Genomic DNA, 20038 nt, shown 5'->3' with positions numbered 1-20038 from the left:
GCGCAGTGCTTTCCCACCTCGTAATACAGGAATGTGGCCACCGTTTCTGGGGAAATATGTGTCGTAGTACTTTTAAGCAACGGGATGCTGCTGCGGGTAAAATAACATTTCAACAGACGCACGCACTGAATTTTACGCCTGGTTGGCAGCTTCAAATCGCAAACAGCCGATAACAATAATAAAAAAAAATTACTTTTAAGGCACCCGGCTTCCACCCTGTGCCCATGCGGACTTTAGATAAGTTTAGTATTGAATATCCGAGCCCAGGCTTAGTAACATGGGCCATGATTGGGCCCGGGTTTCATAAGGTGGGCCTGCGCAGGCCTCGGGTTGAACAAATGTGCCACTACAGTGGCTCTCGCTGTCATAACTTCAAAAATAGCGCATTGAGCAGGCCTCCGAGACGTTCATTGCTTAATCTCAAGGAGCACAAGTAGCAACGAGAAACCGGTTTCACTGTTGTCGGCTAGATGGCGGCACCGCATACCACTTCCGCGTTCTTCGCACCAGATGGCAACACTGCTGGCTTCTCCGCCGTGCTCCGTCGATGAATGCGCATGGTGACGGGAAAAATCAGAGAAGTTCGCTGCGTTCGGGCCTCCTTGGTCGCCGCAGTTGGCTTGGCATTTGTGCGTGTGGTCGTGCGGGAACGTCACGAGCGAGACGCTGTGGAGTACGCGCCGGGACGGTATGCGAACAGCGCTGGCGTCCCAGTGAGGAACAGGCCGACAGAGAAGCGGATTTTTTGCTCCACTGCCTCCGTCGCTCGGGTAAGAGGAACACACTCGTGGTTTGCTGTTTTGACATATGATCATCGGGACGTGCCGGCGTTGAGAAGGAAGCGACTCGCGGCTGACCTCCATTTGCGAGACCCAACCGTGCGCTTTCACGTGTGAGTGCACTGCTGCCTGCGTTGGGCTGCACACAATGCTGCGTAGGGCGCGGAGTTGAAACCCGTCGGCGGCATTCTTGAACGTTTATCGAAGATTGCCCCTAAGCCTACAGGCCCCTAGCACCCGTCTTGAAAGTAGCCGGGCTGCTTTCGGTAAGCCAGCGAAATATCTTCGTTTTCCGTGTTTGTAAACTTATCTAACGCCTCGACTTCACCTCTCGAGTGTTGTTTGCAAGCGTGCGTATCAACGTCTAAGCTTGAGATGAGGGGGGCGTTATTACGAAACTGAAGCTCTTCGGACGTTGCTCTTCTACGACCGGGTGGAAAGTAAACAAGTTTTCTTGGCCGGTAACTAAGTTCGGAATGTGATACCACTCTTAAATATCACTATGTAGTTCCGAGCTGGAGTGCACCGTCACCCTGATGGTTTACTGACGATCTCTAGCTGCGCTCCTCTAAAAAACACAAAAAAAAACGTATGTGCCGTCTTTCTCGCTTTGTATTTGGAGTACATAACTTTATCGCGCATATGTTCACTCGAAAACCCGTTGCCTAACCGCCCCGACGCGTCAAACGGCAGGTTGAATGGGACGTTCCATTTCCTTGAGTTTGTCGCGACAGTGATGGAACACGTGGTTTCAAGGCTGTCGGCTCGAGCGAGCGAGGCAGCGTGGTAGTGTTGTTTTTCCCCAGTGCAAACGCAACGCGAAACTAGGAGAGCCCCCTTCGACCTGAGAATGTGCCGGCAGCATGAAGATAGTTATAGCGCGAGAACAAAACGATGACACAGAGACAAGAAGGATACGAAAGACGATTCTTGTCTCTGTTTCGTCGTTTTGTTCTCGCGCTATAACTATCGTCATGCCCTTCTTGTCTCTGTGTCGTCGTTTTGTTCTCGCGCTATAACTATCGTCATGCCATACCAACTAGCCCAAGCTGCCACACTTCTAAGGCAGCATGAAGTTTGCGTGTTGGCTTCCGCAAATTCTCGTACTTCGCGTTTGAAAGAAATGAGGTGACGCAATCGCGCATGCACTGAATATTTTATTCGCGACGGATTTTCAACAGGTACTATACGCTAAGGCGACAGCAGCTGCCGAGAAAAGTTTATTGCGACAGTTTCAGAAGCATCACCGCCGTCACGCTTTGGCAACTCGGCTACTTTCGGTTGCTGCGTGCCTAATTTTTTTGTGCCGTGTAGGCGCTTTTGCTTCTTTACGTGTTAGGTCTGTCTGCGGAACTGGTTCTTCTGCTTTCGGGCTTTTCTGTCTCCATTGATCGTGTTGGCCTAGAAAAGGGGCTGGTTTCTGTGGCTTTTGCGTGAAGGCATAGCACGTTCGAGACAGGCTAGTCTTTGCTCGCGTGCCCACTTTTCTTTTTTTTTCTCTCTTTTCGTGTTGTCGCAATGACTTTTGACCGTGCTACGGCTTTGACTTTCACTTGCCCCCGTTCTGCGTGAATAGCCCGAGCAGCGATTATTACCGCTCGCATCTTTTCTTCCTACGAATAATCGTAAGCGTGAAGAGCGCGTCACAAAAGCGCCAGTTGCCGGCGAATTCGGCTTTCGCTGGGCTTCTTCGAGCATGCCCAAAGGATTATTCCGTGTTTATTTTCGTATTACCGTGCGTGTGTTTCGCAATTTTCCCTGTTCTGTGCTCTCAGATGACGCCAAATAATCGTCCTCTGATGCAAAGAACATTTCTAAACGGCCGTATCCAGAAACTGATTTTTTTTTTTTTCGGAGCGTGTTGAACGTGTGGAACTGTGAACCTTGGCAACTGGTGGCCGGTATAAATGCATGTAGATACTTGTTTCACCCGAAAGTTAAATCATGATAAAAATTCAGATTACGTCAAAACCCCCATGACGTCCCCCCCCCCACAGTTACGGCCCTGCTTCTAAACTTTCAGATTTGAATACATTGAACTAGTGACCTTGGATGCTGATGCAAGATCGGCATCTCTGTGAAAGCCGGGATTGTTAAATTTTGCACGAGTTTGTATTCCGCGAGTGCATACAATATTCGTCACGAATGCTGGAATGCCGGTAGTTACACCACATTTTACTTTCGTGGCCTTTTGTTATTGTTAAGGCGGTTGATGATTGTCGTTAGCAGTAAAGGAAAATTACGTTTCGTTCAGTAGTGAGCATGCCAACCGACTTGACAGCCGACCTTTTCAACCACATCCTCGGAAGCCTTGAGTTGCGTGTATTATATGTCAGTACTAATAGATTCCAGCTGTAATAGACTCTTGGGGGCAAAGAGGCTAATCGCGACTCCAAAGGGAAATTGATTTATCCGTTTGTTATCTTTATTTAAAAAGAGTAATTGTCTAATTTCTACTTAGCGTGCAATATGCCGAAGTTTGTTCATTCAGTTTAATAGTTCGCAGTATACGAAAGTTCAACTGTAAACTTCGACAATAAACTGATATTTGTTTTTTCAGACCTGAAAGTGTCGTATTTTATTGAGAGGATAAGTATAGGCCCTGCTTTTTTATATATATAAAAAAGCAAAGCGCGTTGGAGGGTGTCGAGATTTAAAAAAAAATTAAAAATGCGGAGCTTTTCAGTTCGCTGATCGTGCTAGCACTGTCTGTAACAGCAAATAAGTCGGATAACAAAGGAAGCATAAAGGTAACAATAACCAGTCTTTATGGCGTCGTGCTATGATTTCGCCTTTGTGGAATTGCTTTTATGACGATCATCAATCACGCGCGGTGTCTGGCTGTCTTCTTAAAGATATGATGAATGAACCAACGTGATCTAGGCTCTGTCAAAACTAAAAGCTGTTGGCACGTCCTATGCATGTCGGTCACATGCCTTCCTCTGTCGCGTACGCAGACTTTAGCGAAGCTTTTAGTTCAGGTTGAGTCAAATACCTCGGGGCTTGTCGGAGCTTGGAATACATTTCCCTGTCAGATAAGGTTAATGTTGGCAAGTTCTGCTCTAAAGTGGGGTTCAGACGCCGAGAGGTGACGAGAAGTGATTGGGCTACATGCCACCAATCAGGAGTGTGAACAATGACTTAGGCGTATTCTTGCGGCTTGCGTTCCCGAAAACTGCGAAGACGTGTAGTTGCGTTTCAGTGATCTTTTATCATATGTGGGGCGCCTCGTCAAAACGGAAAATTTATCAGGACGTTGGCGACTAGTTGTGATCGCTCGCTGAAACGTTCGCCAAGCCGTCTGCTTATATTCAGGGAAATATTTAGAAGCTTGCGAGGATGTGGCTTATAGTTGATTATTAATTTAGATTAAGTATTGCTGACGAGGCCTAGTCTAAAGTGTCGCAATCCTTCTATGTATCCGTAAGAAGCCTGAAAGTGAGCGTGGAAAAAAAAATCCTTACCGCAGCGTGTGAACGTTGTTTCCAAAGTTTGCGATGAAGTGTGTTTGTGTGCCAGGTTATTGATATTGAAAACTTAAAAACAAATGATTTTAAGAGCCCCACGGGGTGGTCTGGTGGCTAAGGTACTAGGCTGCTGACCCGCCGGTCGCGTGATCGAATCCCGGCTGCGGCGGCTCCATTTTCGATGCAGGCGAAAATGTTGTAGGCCCGTGTGCTTAGATTTGGGTGCACGTTAAAGAACCCCTAGTGGTCAAAATCTCCGGAGCCCTCCGCTACGACGTCTCTCATAATCAATATGGTGGTTTTGGGACGTTAAACTCCACTTAAATATCAATCATCGATCGATTTTGTTAAAAGAAACCTGTACATCACTGTATCTAATCCTCGAATTCGATGGCAATTATCTGGAACCTATTGTAGTCATTGTTTTCGCTGTTCACGTGGCGTAGATGTGTCTGATGAAATGCTTGCTTGAAATACGCGTGTTAATGTAGCTGTAACTAAAAAGACGATATCGTTATGTTCATCAGTAAGCCGTGTGTTTCGAATTCTAGTATAGATATATTCAGCTGAATTACTGAGCGAGGAAAAAAACTTGCGAGAACATCGCCGGTGCTTCCTCTAAACTTTTTCCCCCTTTTTTTGTTTTGTTTCAATTCTTACTGGATGAGTAACTTCTGCGTTGTGCCAGAGGAGACAAGAAGAGAGGGGAGAAAAAAAAGCACATTTATAGTTTCAGAGTGGGAAACAAGTGTGGAAAAATTTCAGCGCAAGCTCGTTCATTTGAAGTGGAGCGGCCGTGCTGTGATGAGCAATTTCCTTTAGTCCACCTGTTTCTGTTTAGTGTAAAATAAGAAGAAAATAAAGTTGATTGAGCCCTCCTAAAAGTGTGGTGATGATAGTGAACCTGGTACTACGGTGGTTCTAGTGTAAAGAACATTACTGTAACATATATATATATATATATATATATATATATATATATATATATATATATATTGTTGCGACCGGGGTTTCCAGACACCGGAGGTCCGGGATGAAGTTGTCGAGGCAGGAGGAAGAGAGACTTGAAGAGGGTTTATTTACAATATATACATTGCGAACTCCCTACACGGTGAGCCCTCAAACGTGGCAGGCCTCTACATGACTCCTAACATAGCGCTCCATGGTGCTTGGTTCTACATGGTTCTGCTCGGTTCTGCTCTGTTCTGCCTGGGTCTCTTCTCGAAAAAAAGCACACCGAATGAGCCGTGGGGGCTCATTATAAAGGGTCTGTCCTCCCCAGATCCCTAGATCGGGGACCGCGTACAGAGGGCACCGTCCAACCACGGATCACACATTACCCGCGAGGGTGACGAGCACGCACGGTCCACGTGAACGTTCAAAATTGAAGCGTGGTCACTGCACGGCCATGTGGCACGAACGTGGCTCCTCCTCGTCAAGGGGTGTCGCTGGGCGAGGGGTCTGAAGTTGATGACTGCATCCATCGAAAGGGCCGCCGTAAACAAGCTTCAAATGGTCGCCGAACGACTCGTTCAATTAGCGGGACGATTTCCGGCCGCCGCCGCCGCCGTCATCTTCCAAAGAAGAAGCTGCACTTGTGGTCTCCCGAACTGCTCACGGTGTCGTGGCGGCAAGACGCCGCACCCTCCGGCCAGGGGGGAACAATACATGGCGGACACAGGCCGCCAACCCGTTTGGCGACTAAAAAAGAACATCAAAAGGAACGCCGATCCATTGTCAGACCTGGCGCCGGTCCTAACAGTAGGCAGCCGGTCGTTCGGTTTGGTTTGAAGATTAAAGGAGCGCCGCTCCCTCTTCCGCTCCGGCGCCGGTCACAACAATATATATATATATATATATATATATATATATATATATATATATATATATATATATATATATATATATATTGATTGATTGTGTTGAACGAGTAAAGGTTCACTAAAGCCTGGGCGTCCCGCTAGCGCTTGAGCATTATTATATCATCATCAGCGGCCACCGGTGGTCTCAAATTGAAATCCCATAGTACAGAAGAAACCCCGTTGCGGGCCAGGACCATCCTAATAAATATTTTTGTTTGCTCAATAGAAATACGTCCAAAAATTAACTGCGTGTGCATTTTGAGCCTCAGAGTTTCTTCTTTTTGTGCGAAAAATCGAAGTTGACCAGCTGTGGTATAATTAAATGTTTAAATATGCTGTAATGAATATTACTTAGTGAAACTTTTTAAATATAACTTATTTCTTAATTTTTCTTTCCTGGACTGTAATCACGAGTGCCTTAAAATAATGTTGTGCCAAATTGAAACATTTACTGGCATTGCATAATACATTAGCGTCTGAACGGGGCAAAAGCGAGTGTAAAAGTGACAGTAGGGTCTTAGGGAAATGCGCCAAGACGTGGATGGACGTCGAGGGCCGATAGCTTTATCATGATGCCTTATAAGTCAAGCTTGACCTGTCACCAGCTCTGTAATTATTTTTGATTGCTCGCTTGTTCTCGTTCGAAAGACGGCACCTAATTATGGGGAGGCAAAAAAGCAATGATTCTTAACGTAACACTTAGCGCCACGTTGGACCCTTTCTTCGTTCGCGCAGTTCTTTTGCGTGTACTATTACTTCTGGAGCGCTAAGTCCAAGTAGCCCAAGTTAATCTTTTCGCTTGTTTTATTGCTGGCTTCGTGCATGTTTTCTTTTTGACTCCTTATTGTTGATGTTGCAAGAATATGACAATAATAATAAAATGTGTGGGGGTTTCACGTCCCAAAACCACGATATCGTCATGGTAGATGCCGTTGTGTGGGGGCCCAAGAAATTTTGACCATCTGGTGTTTTTTTTTTTAACCTGCGCTGACGTCGAACAGTATACACCAACCTCTACCACTTCGCCACCATCGGAATGTGACTGCCGCCCCGCCGCGGTGGTCTAGTGGCTAAGGTACTCGGCTGCTGACTCGCAGGTCGCGGGATTGAATCCCGGCTGTGGCGGCTGCAGCTTCGATGGAGGCGGAAATGTTGTAGGCCCGTGTGCTCAGATTTGGGTGCACGTTAAAGAACCCCAGCTGGTCGAAATTTCCGGAGCCCTCCACTACGGCGTCTCTCATAATCATGTGGTGGTTTTGGGACGTTAGACCCCACAAATCAATCAACAATACGAGTGGCTGCAGTGACGTAGTACATCACTGAAACGGAGTCGTGTTGTATAGCACGAGCGCGGTAAACGAAGCGTTCGTCAGTTGTTGGTATGTCGCGCGCGCGCAATCTCATTATTCTGGCACGTCATGCCGAAACGACGTGCAGTCGCGTGTTTATGGCATTGTGGCAGGTTACTTGCGCAAACTGATACTTTGACGCCATCGCAGCCGCCGATTTCTAGTACCTGCCGTACGTTAAGAAGCGGCGCATCCCAGAGGGCATGCGTGAGTCGATATATAATCGATATGGTTCGAGAGCTGTGCGAGAATATTGCGCTACGCTTGAGCTCATTGTTCTTTATAGTTGCATATATCGTTTGTCCCAGCGCAGTTGGCTGTACAACTGGTGGCGGATGTCTTAACTCCATTTCGTTTTGAGAAAGAGTGGGAGTGAAAGTCACTTGTACTCCACACGAGCCTCGTATACAACCGCTCTTGACGGGTTCCACCTGTTGGCCGGGTCGTAATTTTCTTCCACGAAGGCAGCGCCCTTCGGTAGCAGTTGAAACACACGCGCCTTCTCTCGTGACTGAATGGGTAATTAAATTCTCGTGTTCGTATATCACCCGCTCTGGAGAGGCTAACTGCTTTCGCAAGTACGCCCTTCTCTTTTCCTGATGAGCTGTCAGGGTTGTCCATATAAACTTCGTTAATTGAGGAAAGTCATCGTGACACGAACGAAAGACTCGTGAGACAAGAGAGAAGTCTGTTATACTCGGGAATGCTCTATATTAGTCACCTAAGGTGGTGGCAAGTTGTCTTTTCGTCCAGTTTCACATTTCTATCACAACTATACCACAATACAATCAAAAAACAATTAACGTATTCGATTCTTTTCTTGACTTATTAGCTGCTGCTTTTCATTAAGGTTATTTTGAGGCAATCTTTCAAATTCATTTGCAAACAATGAGCACATTTCTGAAGCATGTAGTTTGGCATAAATGACGAAACTGTGCCAAAGAACATATCCAGTGAATTTCATTGAAACCCATTGACCGCGAAAACAAAGAAAAATCTCCTGAGTTCGTCTTTAAGGTCAATCACATTGACTAGAGCCAATATGTTATAGCTGTTCGTATAATAGTGGGCGTCAGTAAATCACGATTCATCCGATATGCGATAGCTATTGGCCAATACGGCAGAGAGCTTGCGAAGAAAAGCTCAGTTCGAACAGATAAAAAAAACGCTGTGTTGAAACGAAATCGCTTATTCAAATAATTGTCTTTTTTGAAGATTTGGAGTTCTTGTCTGGTAGGCAGGTATATTCGATAACTATTTAGCGGTTACCCGCCGTATACCAAGTTGTCACGGCGGTTACCCGCCGTGACAACTTGGGAACTATAAGGTATATTACACAGCATAAGTCGGGGCCGCGTACTTCGATTTCCGGCCGCATTTTGATGGTGTCTCAATCCAACGGTAACCATTTACGTATTTAGGTGTGCTTAAAGCAATTACAGGTGGTAAGGATTGAACAGATGTACCCTATACGATAGCGTGAGTCGTTATCGTGGTGTGCTTCTGCGACATACAGCCGCAGGAAATGCAGCTGTGCAAGGCTCCGTCGATCGCCAAGTGCCGTGCACGTCAAATTGGTTGTTTTTTTTTCGTTAATATCAGAAGTTTCCAAATGTTTCGAGAGTTTTTTCTAGCGATAATATGGGTTTTACGCCCGAAATTCACGGTATGATTATGAAGGACCGCAAATACAGCTATTTGCGTGAAGGTGCACTGGATATGCGGTCCTGCTGCGAACCTACACAATATTGCTGCTGACCGCTGCAGGCACACTACCCTCAATTATAGACCTTTCTGGTTTTCGCCTTCGACCTCGGCCCCCAAGCTCGCTCCGTGCCCGTAAAAATGTTTTCTGGCAGCACACGCGTGCTGTAGTGATGCAAGCAGGTGCAAACCACCTTAGATGGACATGCCAAGGGTTACTCGGAACGCTCCCGTCACCTACTGCAAGCCGGCCTTCGCTACAACGACACAATCAGTTACTACTGCTGGATACATGATACATTCCACAAGATGCTACTTCACCACACAACATCGGCCTAACGACGCACATCTACACACACAACATCGGCATAACGGCTCACATTTTGTACACATATACGCACGTGTCTGAAGGGCAAGCCTATGTCGCAATAAAAAAAAGGGGGGGGGGGGCGCCGGAGAGCTGCGGAAATTTCGACCTTCTCGTGCTTTCGCGTGCACTGATATCGCTGAGTACGCGGCCCTCTAGAATTGCACTTATATTTGTTTAGCGCAACTTGGAACCGGCTTGTTTCCGGTGTGCGCAGCTGCAGCCGCGACAAAGTAGCGAAGGCTGATACTCGGGAAGGCCTCCCATGTTTTTGCCGTTGTTACAGCTGTATAGGGACTAAAGAGGTGTTCAAAAAGCTTTGTATCATTGTAGCGTTTCTAGTATAAGGCTGGGAGAGCTTTATTTTTCTACATAGCATTACTACAAATCGTGCCAAGAAAATCAACGACGAAAAATTCCCGAGGTACACGTCTCTCTGAAGGCTGAGCATTTCGAATTAGCCTACGGCATCTGTGCTGCAAGGCTATCTGAGGCTTGACGAATTCACGACAAATTTGTAATAATCTCTTCAAGCCGCAACGTGCCCGTCGAGTTTCGAGACAAAGCAAGTTGTATTGCCAACGTGCAAACGTACAGCTTGGTGCAGTGTGCAATCGAGTGAAGCTCCCTGGAAACGGGAAGCGAACGACCGTGCGCCTGATCTCGCTGGTGGCTTTCATGACGGCCGTAGGATAGGGAGCGGGTGGGGAGAGCGTCTGCTGCGCTGGCTGTCGGGAATGACTGAGCGAATGAGCACGCGGCGCAGCGTGAGCCACCTGCCGGGAGCGCTCAGCCGTTGTTTTGCTCGGCGCGCTTGCCCGGTGCAGGGAGCTTCGACGGCGGAGTGCGAGCCTAAGGAGCTGCGCTCCTAATAACCGGTCAACTCTCGGTTGTGGGCTTGTCGACGACCAGCCGTTTATGATATAGAAATGTGATATTTTCTTTAGGTGAAGTAATTTAACGTTCTCACGCTTCATTGTGTTTTGACATTAGCGCACAACCATGTTTGTTGCCTCTTAATAACTGAAACGTTGCTGCTCTGCTGAGCACGTGCATGGAGCTCTAATTCACGGCATTGAAAAAAAAAACAGCCCCACCGCGATGGTCGAGTGGCTAAGGTACTCGGCTGCTAACCCGCATGCAGGTCTCGTGATCTAATCACGGCTGCTACGGCTGCATTCTCGATGGAGGAAAAAATACCGTAAGCCCGTGTGCCCAGATTTGGGTGCACGTTAAAGAACCCCAGGTGGTCGAAATTCGGGGAGCCCTCCACTACGGCGTCTCTCATAATTGTATGGTGGTTTTGGGACGTGAAACCCCACATATCGATCAATCAAATCTTAAAGAAAACATATAGGGTGAAACGTTGCGTAATCAGAAAGAAATATACAAAGAAAAAGAGAGAATTAGAAAAAAAGATAGCAGGAGAAAGTGTTTACGAGAAAATTAAAGAAAGATAAAGAAATTAGTCCTTCATGTGCGCACACGCAAAGCTTCACCTGCTCCGTTTCCCATAGGGGAACGCCCTCAGAGTATTTTTTTTTAATAGAAACGCGATTTACGCGCGAGTAAACCGCTCCTTACGTTAAGCATTCTTTTACGTGACACAGTTTCGCTGTTATACTTTTAAAGGCGTGAAGTTATATCTACAGTCGTGTTCGTCTCTTGCGCCGCGCCAATTTCACGGAATCTCGTGTGCGATATAAAATGGAGTCCTCTGCAAGGTGCTTGCGCGTTATTGTGTCGGTGATTTACGTGCGGAGCGAAGTGTAGAATTCCGCTGGTGCGGCGCGCTTTGTATTCAACGGGCGCGAAGTAATTAGCGGAGTCTCTGAAATAAACTTTTTCACGTAAATGTCGCTCCAGGCGTGGGAGCATTTTTCTTCGAAAGTTCATTGTTATCGTTCGTAAAAGTGACAGGTTTTGGCGTTAAGCTAGTATGAACTGCGTGCAGCGTTGACGCGGCCGGTACTCGCTATTCTTTTGTTCTCGGCTGCTCATTCATTCCGCTGTGCTTCATTATTGCCCTCATAGTACGGTATGATGTTCAGAGCCATTTTACAGTGATCGACTTCAGTGATTGACTTTTTCCTGTGATTGATGTTCTGTCTCTATTCGTCGTCGCAGAGATGATTTCTTTGCCGCCCGCTTATTCCACCGAAGGAAAACGGTGTTGATAAGAGCAGGGTCGTCGTGGAGGTCCGAAAATAATTGGATGCAGTAAACTCAATGTGCTTAATACCTCCTTATGAGCTGTCTCGAGAGAGATGGTTCTCCAATGGCCAGGAGTTGCTGAAGGCGGACGAAGTCTGACATCATAAGTAAGCGTGGTGTATTAGAAATTCGTCGTGAGAGAGAGAGAGAAACTGCACATAAATTGGGAGTGATTGTAGAAGGGGCTATAGCGTTGGCCCAGTGACTAAGTTAATTGTGGCTTTGCTGATTAAAAATAAACTGTTGTATATTTAGCGCCTGTCTCTTGCGGTCTCCGTTAGTCAGTGCCTTAGTTCACGCATGGGGTGAGATATGTTTGAACGCAGGTAGAAGTAAATGAATTAATGGCTTCGATGCAATGAATGACGTCTCTGGCTGGGGCATTTTTTTTTTCTCTTATGCGCAACTGCTGATACTATACTGCGCAACTGCTACTATACTGCGCAACTGCTGATACTATACTGCGCAACTGCTGATACTATACTACGCAACTGCTGATACTATACTACGCAACTGCTGATACTATACTGCGCAACTGCTGATACTATACTGCGCAACTGCTGATACTATACTGCGCAACTGCTGATACTATACTGCGCAACTGCTGATACTATACTGCGCAACTGCTGATACTATACTGCGCAACTGCTGATACTATACTGCGCAACTGCTGATACTATACTGCGCAACTGCTGATACTATACTGCGCAACTGCTGATACTATACTGCGCAACTGCTGATACTATACTGCGCAACTGCTGATACTATACTGCGCAACTGCTGATACTATACTGCGCAACTGCTGATACTATACTGCGCAACTGCTGATACTATACTGCGCAACTGCTGATACTATACTGCGCAACTGCTGATACTATACTGCGCAACAGCTGATACTTTTATGCGCAACTGCTGTATCATAGTAGCGGACTGCGTTTTTCCGCGCATAAGTATACCGTGGAGAGCTGCATTATCAAGGTATCACTTGTAGTGAAAACAAGTAACCTAGCGCACAAACAAAAGCGCGAAGGTTGAGGAGTGTTTTTTTTTTCACGATATTCTTGCTTCTAATAGGAAGGTATACCCTGAGCGCTGCATTGGTGCTGAAAGCCTTTCCGTGTCGTGATACCTGGCTCTGTCACTCGCACCCCTTTTCTTTTATTCAGTTCTTTTACGAAAGTGAAACGAGCATTTGTGCCGTATAGCTAGCTGATGCTTCGCTTGGCACCTGTAGTACACCACCGTGATGCTATCGTGTTCCATGTCATTTGGAGCTCGAAAAGCCTCGTGCGCCTGGTTTCATGCATATCCGTTAGCCTCTGCGTCAACGAGGGGGGAGGGGGTAGACCTCTCACCCCGAACTCTTCTCTGCGCTTCTCGTACGATCATACATATATGCATGGCACAACACGCGCGTCTCGCCACTAAAGGGGTTTTTCGTGTTACCTCCGCTCGCTACGTTGCCTCTTCAACTTCTTCCCAACGTGGCGTGCGTGCATGCATGATGCATGTGTGTATAATTTCGCGCCCGCTCTCGTCACGGAGCGAAGTGGTGCACGGCGTGGATCGTTGTGCTTCGTTGTCTCTTGTGTGTTTCCCCCCTTGGCCGCGTCGTTGCTTCTCAGCCGAAGCGAACTGTTGCAACACTGCTCGTGAGCGCTTTTCTTTTTCGTCTGGCGTGCCTGAGATCCGAAGCACGTCAGCCTGGTTGGATGAATATTGTTTTTTTCCCTTCTTCTTCTTCGCGCTCGGCGCGTCTTCCCGTAGAGAACGGGTTCGCTGTCTGAACGCTTAAAAATGTAAGGACACACGTATACCGCGGCGCGGGCTGACGCCTCGTCCCGAAAGATTGCTCGGGGTACGGGAACGGAGAATGGGAAGCGTAGCTAGGGACCCACGAACACGGTACATCGATTCCCGACCTCTTCTTGCTGACTCGCTTGTTGCTGTATCTTTGTCGGATGCTGTGGATGCTACATCGGTAAAATATGCCGCGATGTACGTTATTGTATCTCTCTCGCCGTCCGCCCCTCTCTCACCTTCGCTATTTGCCCGGACCATACACAAAGCGCAAGAGGCAGGGCTCGTATACGGGGAACGCCGCAACTTGTTTGCTTGGATTGTCGTTGCTCTTGGCATATTACGCCTGCTTTCTGCTATGAACTTTTTTTTTGTACTGCTTTCAGTCGTATACGACTGAAAGCAGTACAAAAGTGCAAGCACTTGCCCTTTTTGCTCAAGGATACAGCTTCCTTCTAGGGAATAGCTCAGTAAGCTAGCATGCATGCACACTTATTAAGAGAACCTTTAACTCATTTGCCTTCACCGGAATCGCAGCACAATCTACTGGTATCACATTACACTTAGCGATGTGAGCGTGGGGAGAAATACGGAGATCAACTGCGCGACACATACGAGGTCAGGGTCACTTGTTTTGGCTGCTGACCCGCAGGTCACGGGATCGAATCCCGGCTGCGGCGGCTGCATTTCCGATGGAGGCGGAAACGCTGTAGGCCCTTGTGCTCACATTTAGGTGCACGTTGAAGAACCCCAGGTGGTCGAAATTTCCGGAGCCCTCCACTACGACGTCTCTCATAATCATATCGTGGTTTCGGGGCAATAAACACCACATATCAAGCAATCAGGGTCACTTGTTGGCGCAGGCTGTTAATTTTCAACGGCAGCACACGTTGTGTTGTGCATCTTACAAGTCGCTTAAACTAGCGCTGATCTTTGGATACGTGGAGACGCTACAAGGATCTCGGGGCCGTTGAAGGCAGCCAAAGCAGCAGGGCCACTCTAAACATTTTCAGAATGGCTTCTTTCCGGCGTTTAAATTTTTGACACGCTCCTGGAAGCCACTAGTAGTCTGTCATTTAACATGAATGGCCTACTAATTGCGGAGCAGTGGAAGCTGTGGAAAGGACGTGTGGTAGACGTATAAGCGCTTCTGATTGGCAGGCCAAATTAGGCGTCCTTGTTATGTGGCGAGAAGGACCGCTAGACGTGTAACGCTCCGGATGAAAATTGTTACATTACGCGCTTGTATACCCTGGATATATCCTATAATGTGCGTAACTCATTTTTCTGATTTTTATCATTGCAACACGCAAGAGGTTTCGCTCAATGACTTCGTCTAGCACTTGCCTTCGTTGATTCTATCTTTCCTCCTTTGCCGGCATTTACGCTGGATAGAATGACACCCCGCTTTACATAGCATAACGAAGCAATACTATAGGTTACTGTGGCAACTTTTTTTCTGCGTTAAACAAGCAGCTCTTGTTGCAGCATCGTGCGTAACTGCTGAGAGAGCTTTAGATTCAAGGGTTCCACCTTTACGCACCTTTATGCAGCAAGTGACTGACAAACAAGATATTTAAACCGATTTCTTTCTTTTTTTTGACGGGGGGGGGGATAAAGGAAGAATTAAATACGGAGGGGAATTTCGTGTACAGTTTCGCACCTACAGATATGACAACTTGATGAGCCGCTTAGCGGGCCACAAGTTTGGCTTTGTATACCGCGCACTCAGGTATAACAAAGTTCGGGAGTAGTGCTTGATTGCAAATTGAGATTTTTCCTTCGTTTGGGCTTGACGCTTCTAATTCGTTGGGCAAGTACATTAGTACTCGGAAATATTTGCTGCATGATGGAACATGCAAATAATGCTCTTTCCCGAAATTAGGTGATAACTTATGCTTGTCTAAAATTTCGCGTTCCGCAAGCGTTCTTGCTGGGAGGGAGCACACTCTGTAGATTGGGCGCATATTTGGCGTTCGTCTTGCGGATGTGTGCTAATGGCATTAACGTGTGACTGATGGGTGCGTTCCTATGAAAAGTAGAGATAACCTATTGCTCTTCCTGCATACGTCCGGCAGACACATAGGCACATAGGCTACGCGACTGAGGTCGCATGTCTCGAACTGGTGACGGGGGCTTCGCAGGAATGTTATGGCCCCCTATCTTGCTGCTGGGCACTTGGCGAGGTGAGATTCGGACCCGACTATCCATGATCACTACACGAGCGTTGTAACAACTCCGCTGTCCAGGCCTATTGGCACCACGTTAAAGAACCCCAAATGGTCAAAATTTCCGGAGCCCTCCACTACACTGTAAGCAAAAACTATCCGAGTTTGGGGTTTTTCCGGCTCATGACCTCTGAAAACTCTCTCGCGTTTAAAATTACTACCTCGCGTAGGAGTAAAAGATGGTACATGACATAGTTTTACCACCACCTCTCAGGCAAGTAGTAAAAGGATGTCAAAATCCAGTTTTACCACTTAGGGAGTTTTCTATCACGTGATTTTTAACCTGCGTTTCAGAGTTTATTACCACGTGACTGCAAGGTGCAGCTGCTTCGGCGGCTTTTGCCCCATACCCCCCTTGTGACGCTCTCAGTGAATACTGAAGGTACGCGAAGCCCACAGATGTTTTTTTTTGTTTTTTTTTTTTTGCATCGCCGTGCCTCTGGACCGACTTCGAGTCAGCGCACTTTTACTGGAACTAGGGGCAGCATTATGCACAACAAGCGAGAACAGCATTCTTTGAACGAAAAAAAAAAGAAAAAGACGGAGGGGGGCCTCTCAAAAGAGAAAAAAAAAAGAAAGAAAACTTGCTGTGGAAAGTTGTCCTGCATATTTTCGCAAATTGTTGCTTTTGCTCGGCGGTGGCTTTGGAGACAGACAGTGCAAGAAGCTCGGTATCTGTGTGTCTGATTGGGTTGATGGATCTCACGTGTTTCCTACATCATCGAGCGCCTCCGAACCTGCACGTCGCGGATATCTCCAGATCTGCCAGTGGTAACAAAATCAATCTGGTGTCATCGTCCGTGCTTGCCTGCTGGAGAAGCAATAAGCAAAATGCTTCACTCTGTCGTCGGCACCGAGCCGTGGCCACCAGTGACCAGTGGGAGTGTGTCGCCGGGGCAGGTGAAAGAAGCATCGCATATATTTTGTTCCACAGTAGGCGATGTCTGCACGAGTAAAGTGCTGCCCGAATTGCGCACCTCATGCACCAACTGTTCTCAAACATGTAGCACGAAGCCGATAAGAGGCAGACGGAACCAACAAGCGGCGGCCGGTGAGCACGAAGAAAACCCGGACCTGCCCGGATGGTGGTCTTTCGTTGAAAGTATGCATACACCGCCCCGTCTCCGCAAGATAGCGGTCACGTGTTCATCTGTGTCTGAAATGACGACGAAATTCGCACAGGATATGTGTTCTGTGATCGCCAGCTGTGTTTCATCGGATAGCCGTGCTCCTAGAAAAGGCCTAGTACGCCGTCGGTAAGAAGCTTGTGTGCAGGCGTGCACCGCTCCTCTACGCCCGTTGGGATGAATAAATACGTGCTGCTACTGTGTTTGTGCACCGTCGCTCAATGAAAATCATTGAGCTACCATGGTTTGTGCGTACTTAGGTATATTCTATGGACTTGTGCATCAGCAGTGCTAACACGCGTGGGGCAAGAGCCCGGTGTGCCAAGCAATTATTGGATAACCAAAAGGTGAGATCGTGTAGATTTATAATAAAAGGTCGGTGTGACATTTAGTGCCCTGCAGCCCACTTGAAGCTTACGCTTGCACCTTCAAGCGTTGTCGTTAATCGATGGAAAAAAAGAGCTCTCCTACCGGTACTACTTGGCCGGTCAAAAAGTCGTGCCTATATATATACCGGATTGTCGAAGTGTAGTAGAGCAACGCGTGCAGTCTGTTCTAGTGGTGTATTATTCTGCATTTGTTGTGTGTGCGTGTTTGTCTGTATGTGAATCTATGTGCCACCAATTCTGCCGTTCAATAAATTCAATCAGTTCTGCTATTCAATGAATTTGTCGTCTCTGGCCGAATGCACCCGTCAACTTTTATTTTTTTACCACCAAAAATAACTCCCAGTAATCACCTCAAAAACCTTATGAAGGTAGTAAAAATTTATTCCCTCTATACTCGCTGAAAACCTCACTGGGGTAAATATTTACTACTCTCCCTACGTTCAAAAACCCAGTTAGCACGAGAGTAAATTTTTACCTCGGTAGTAGGTGGTAAAAAAAACCCAGGAAAGGTAGTGCGCTAGAGGACAAATGGTTTACCCAGTTTTTGAGGTTATTTCAGGTCATTTTTGTTTAGTGTGTACGGTGTCTCTCATAATCATATGGTGGTTTTGGGACGTTAAACCCCACAGATCAATCAATCAAAACCTTGTATAGTTTATTATAATAGAACTTAGCGCAGGCCCTTAGCCAGAATTTTTTTTACGTGGGAAGGGGGGGGGACTGGGGCACCTGATGAAGCCCTTAAGCACACCGTATTTTCATTATTCTCGGTAAAACATTCTCTTCACCTAAATTTGGGGGGGGGGGGGGCTAGCCCCCCCTTACAACTGACATAATATGGCTCTTTGCTATAAACAGTATAATACTGCGTTTCACACCAACTTTCTCCTCACCAGACAAAAACTTCAGGGATACTCAGAATAGCGTATACACGATGCGGTGTAGGCATTGAACGCGTCGCGTATACTGTTTTCAAGTCGAGCTTCGTAGGCGCGGCGTTTCTTGACAAAGTTGCACCGTGCTCGCTTTTGAACACCGCGCCTTTTGTGCATCCTTTTCACTCCCATTTCGTGGCCTGGACCTTTGGCCAGGCTACGTTGGCGTGGGTTATACACTGCGGCGGTGTGCACTATAGAAAGCAACGGCCGATGCAGCGGCGGCCGGCTATTTTGAGTGGCTTTGGCATCGTCCAGTATGGTCGTGTGAAGTTGCCTCGAAACAACGCCGCGCCGCGGCTTTTGTATCCCGTGGTTATTCGGCCGCAGCTTGCAGCATTTTGCCTCAGACTGATCTGTTGCTCGTGTTTGCCGTATAGGAACTGTCGCTCGTGAAGTAATGTCGTGTATCAGTCTACAGAAGTTCAGTGGTGTAAAAAAATGACGATTGTTTTTCATTTTTTTTGTAAATTTCATAATTTTTTTTATCCTAGCACTTTTCTGTGTCCGTTCATGAATAGGCATGGAGGCGGAAATGTTGTAGGCCCGTGTACTCAGATTTGGGTGCACGTTAAAGAACCCCAGGTGGTCTAAATTTCCGGAGCCCTCCACTACGGCGTCTCTCATAATCATATAGTGGTTTTGGGACGTTAAACCCCACATATCAATCAATCGATTCATGAATAGGTTATTTACGTTTTTTTTATTTACGTGTAGTTGACGTTAGTTATCGTCATAATGATGTCATTTAGATAGAAAATGTAACAGCGCGTGTTTAACTTTATGAAGTCATTTCTGCAATCAACATTACCCTTTACCCTGTCGTGCTTGTCGCTACGTTTTATATGTTCCTTCGGTGTTGTAAATTGTGTGAGCTGTGACATTTTGCGCACTGCTCATTGACATTGTACAATTAAGTTTCCCTCGGTGCTTTAATATCAATATTTCGTCGCTGCTCCCTAATACATCACACGTCTCTCGCACATCCACTATAATGTATTTGACATTAACCGAATAAGAGTTCAGGTCAGCTTGAGGAGGATGTTGATAACGTTTTTCAAGGGAATTCGTGTTGCCGTCTTTACTACTTCACGTCCGTTTATTAATTTGAAAGTGTAGCAACTGACGAACGAAGTTTGAGGAATGCCGACTCATTTACACCTGCACTTATCCTTCGAGCATGACTATCTGTGTTGTAGACGAAGGGGGCACAGACGCTTCGACGTGCCATTATATACCTTGGGAGGTGCTGGTGTGTACGGCTGCTTCACTTGGGAGGTGGCCCCGTATACCGCATCACACTCTGACCTAGCATGGCCTTGCTTTCTCTCGTGAGCAGCAGAGTGCGGTACGAAAACACAGCGCTAACATGGACCACGCTTTCAGCCGAGAAACGATGCTTCCCACTGGTTTTTGCCGCTCACGGTCTCTAGAGTATTGTGTGTGTGACTGAGCTCGCCACTCCGGCGCCCCATCTTGCACGCCGTTCCCAGCCGGCGGCTGTATACGGAGGGCGCCGGTATATATACACTTCTTTCATTCTTCACACGTTAGGACCGAGTCGTTTTCTGGCGGACGTCCTTTTAACGAGCGTGCCGTGGATATCACTGGCGGCCAGGCTCGTCTTGCTACACGCCCCCTCTCCCTCGTTTGTCTTATTGCTGCCTGCCCTACATAGTTGGCGCACTGTATACTACTCCGAGCTGCTGCTTCTTATCCTCACCTTTTGTTATACGGAAACGGAGTGATACGACTTGCTCGAGCGCTGTCTCGTAGTTAAGGTTTTTTTTTTTCTTTCGTATGAGTGGAACCGGGAT

The 20038-nt window shown here is 47.0% G+C and overlaps 1 protein-coding gene across 2 annotated transcripts in view; it reads left to right on the top strand.

The window, feature by feature from the left end:
- The first annotated feature begins 547 nt into the window (after nucleotides 1-547).
- LOC119174354 (beta-1,4-N-acetylgalactosaminyltransferase bre-4) overlaps nucleotides 548-20038 on the top strand; it is a 168943-nt gene continuing 149452 nt past the window's right edge. The window contains exon 1 of one of the 2 annotated variants that reach the window (XM_037425220.2): nucleotides 548-770. The gene's annotated coding sequence lies outside the window, so the exon portion shown is untranslated. Of the gene's footprint in view, nucleotides 1046-20038 lie in introns of both variants that reach the window. The other variant, XM_037425221.2, reaches the window with a different exon arrangement.

Source organism: Rhipicephalus microplus, unplaced genomic scaffold (genome assembly GCF_043290135.1).
Source record: "Rhipicephalus microplus isolate Deutch F79 unplaced genomic scaffold, USDA_Rmic scaffold_63, whole genome shotgun sequence".
NCBI classification, from domain to species: Eukaryota; Metazoa; Arthropoda; class Arachnida; order Ixodida; family Ixodidae; genus Rhipicephalus; species Rhipicephalus microplus.
The sequence above is the reverse complement of the archived record's forward strand: the minus strand, read 5'-3'. Positions and strand labels throughout refer to the sequence as shown.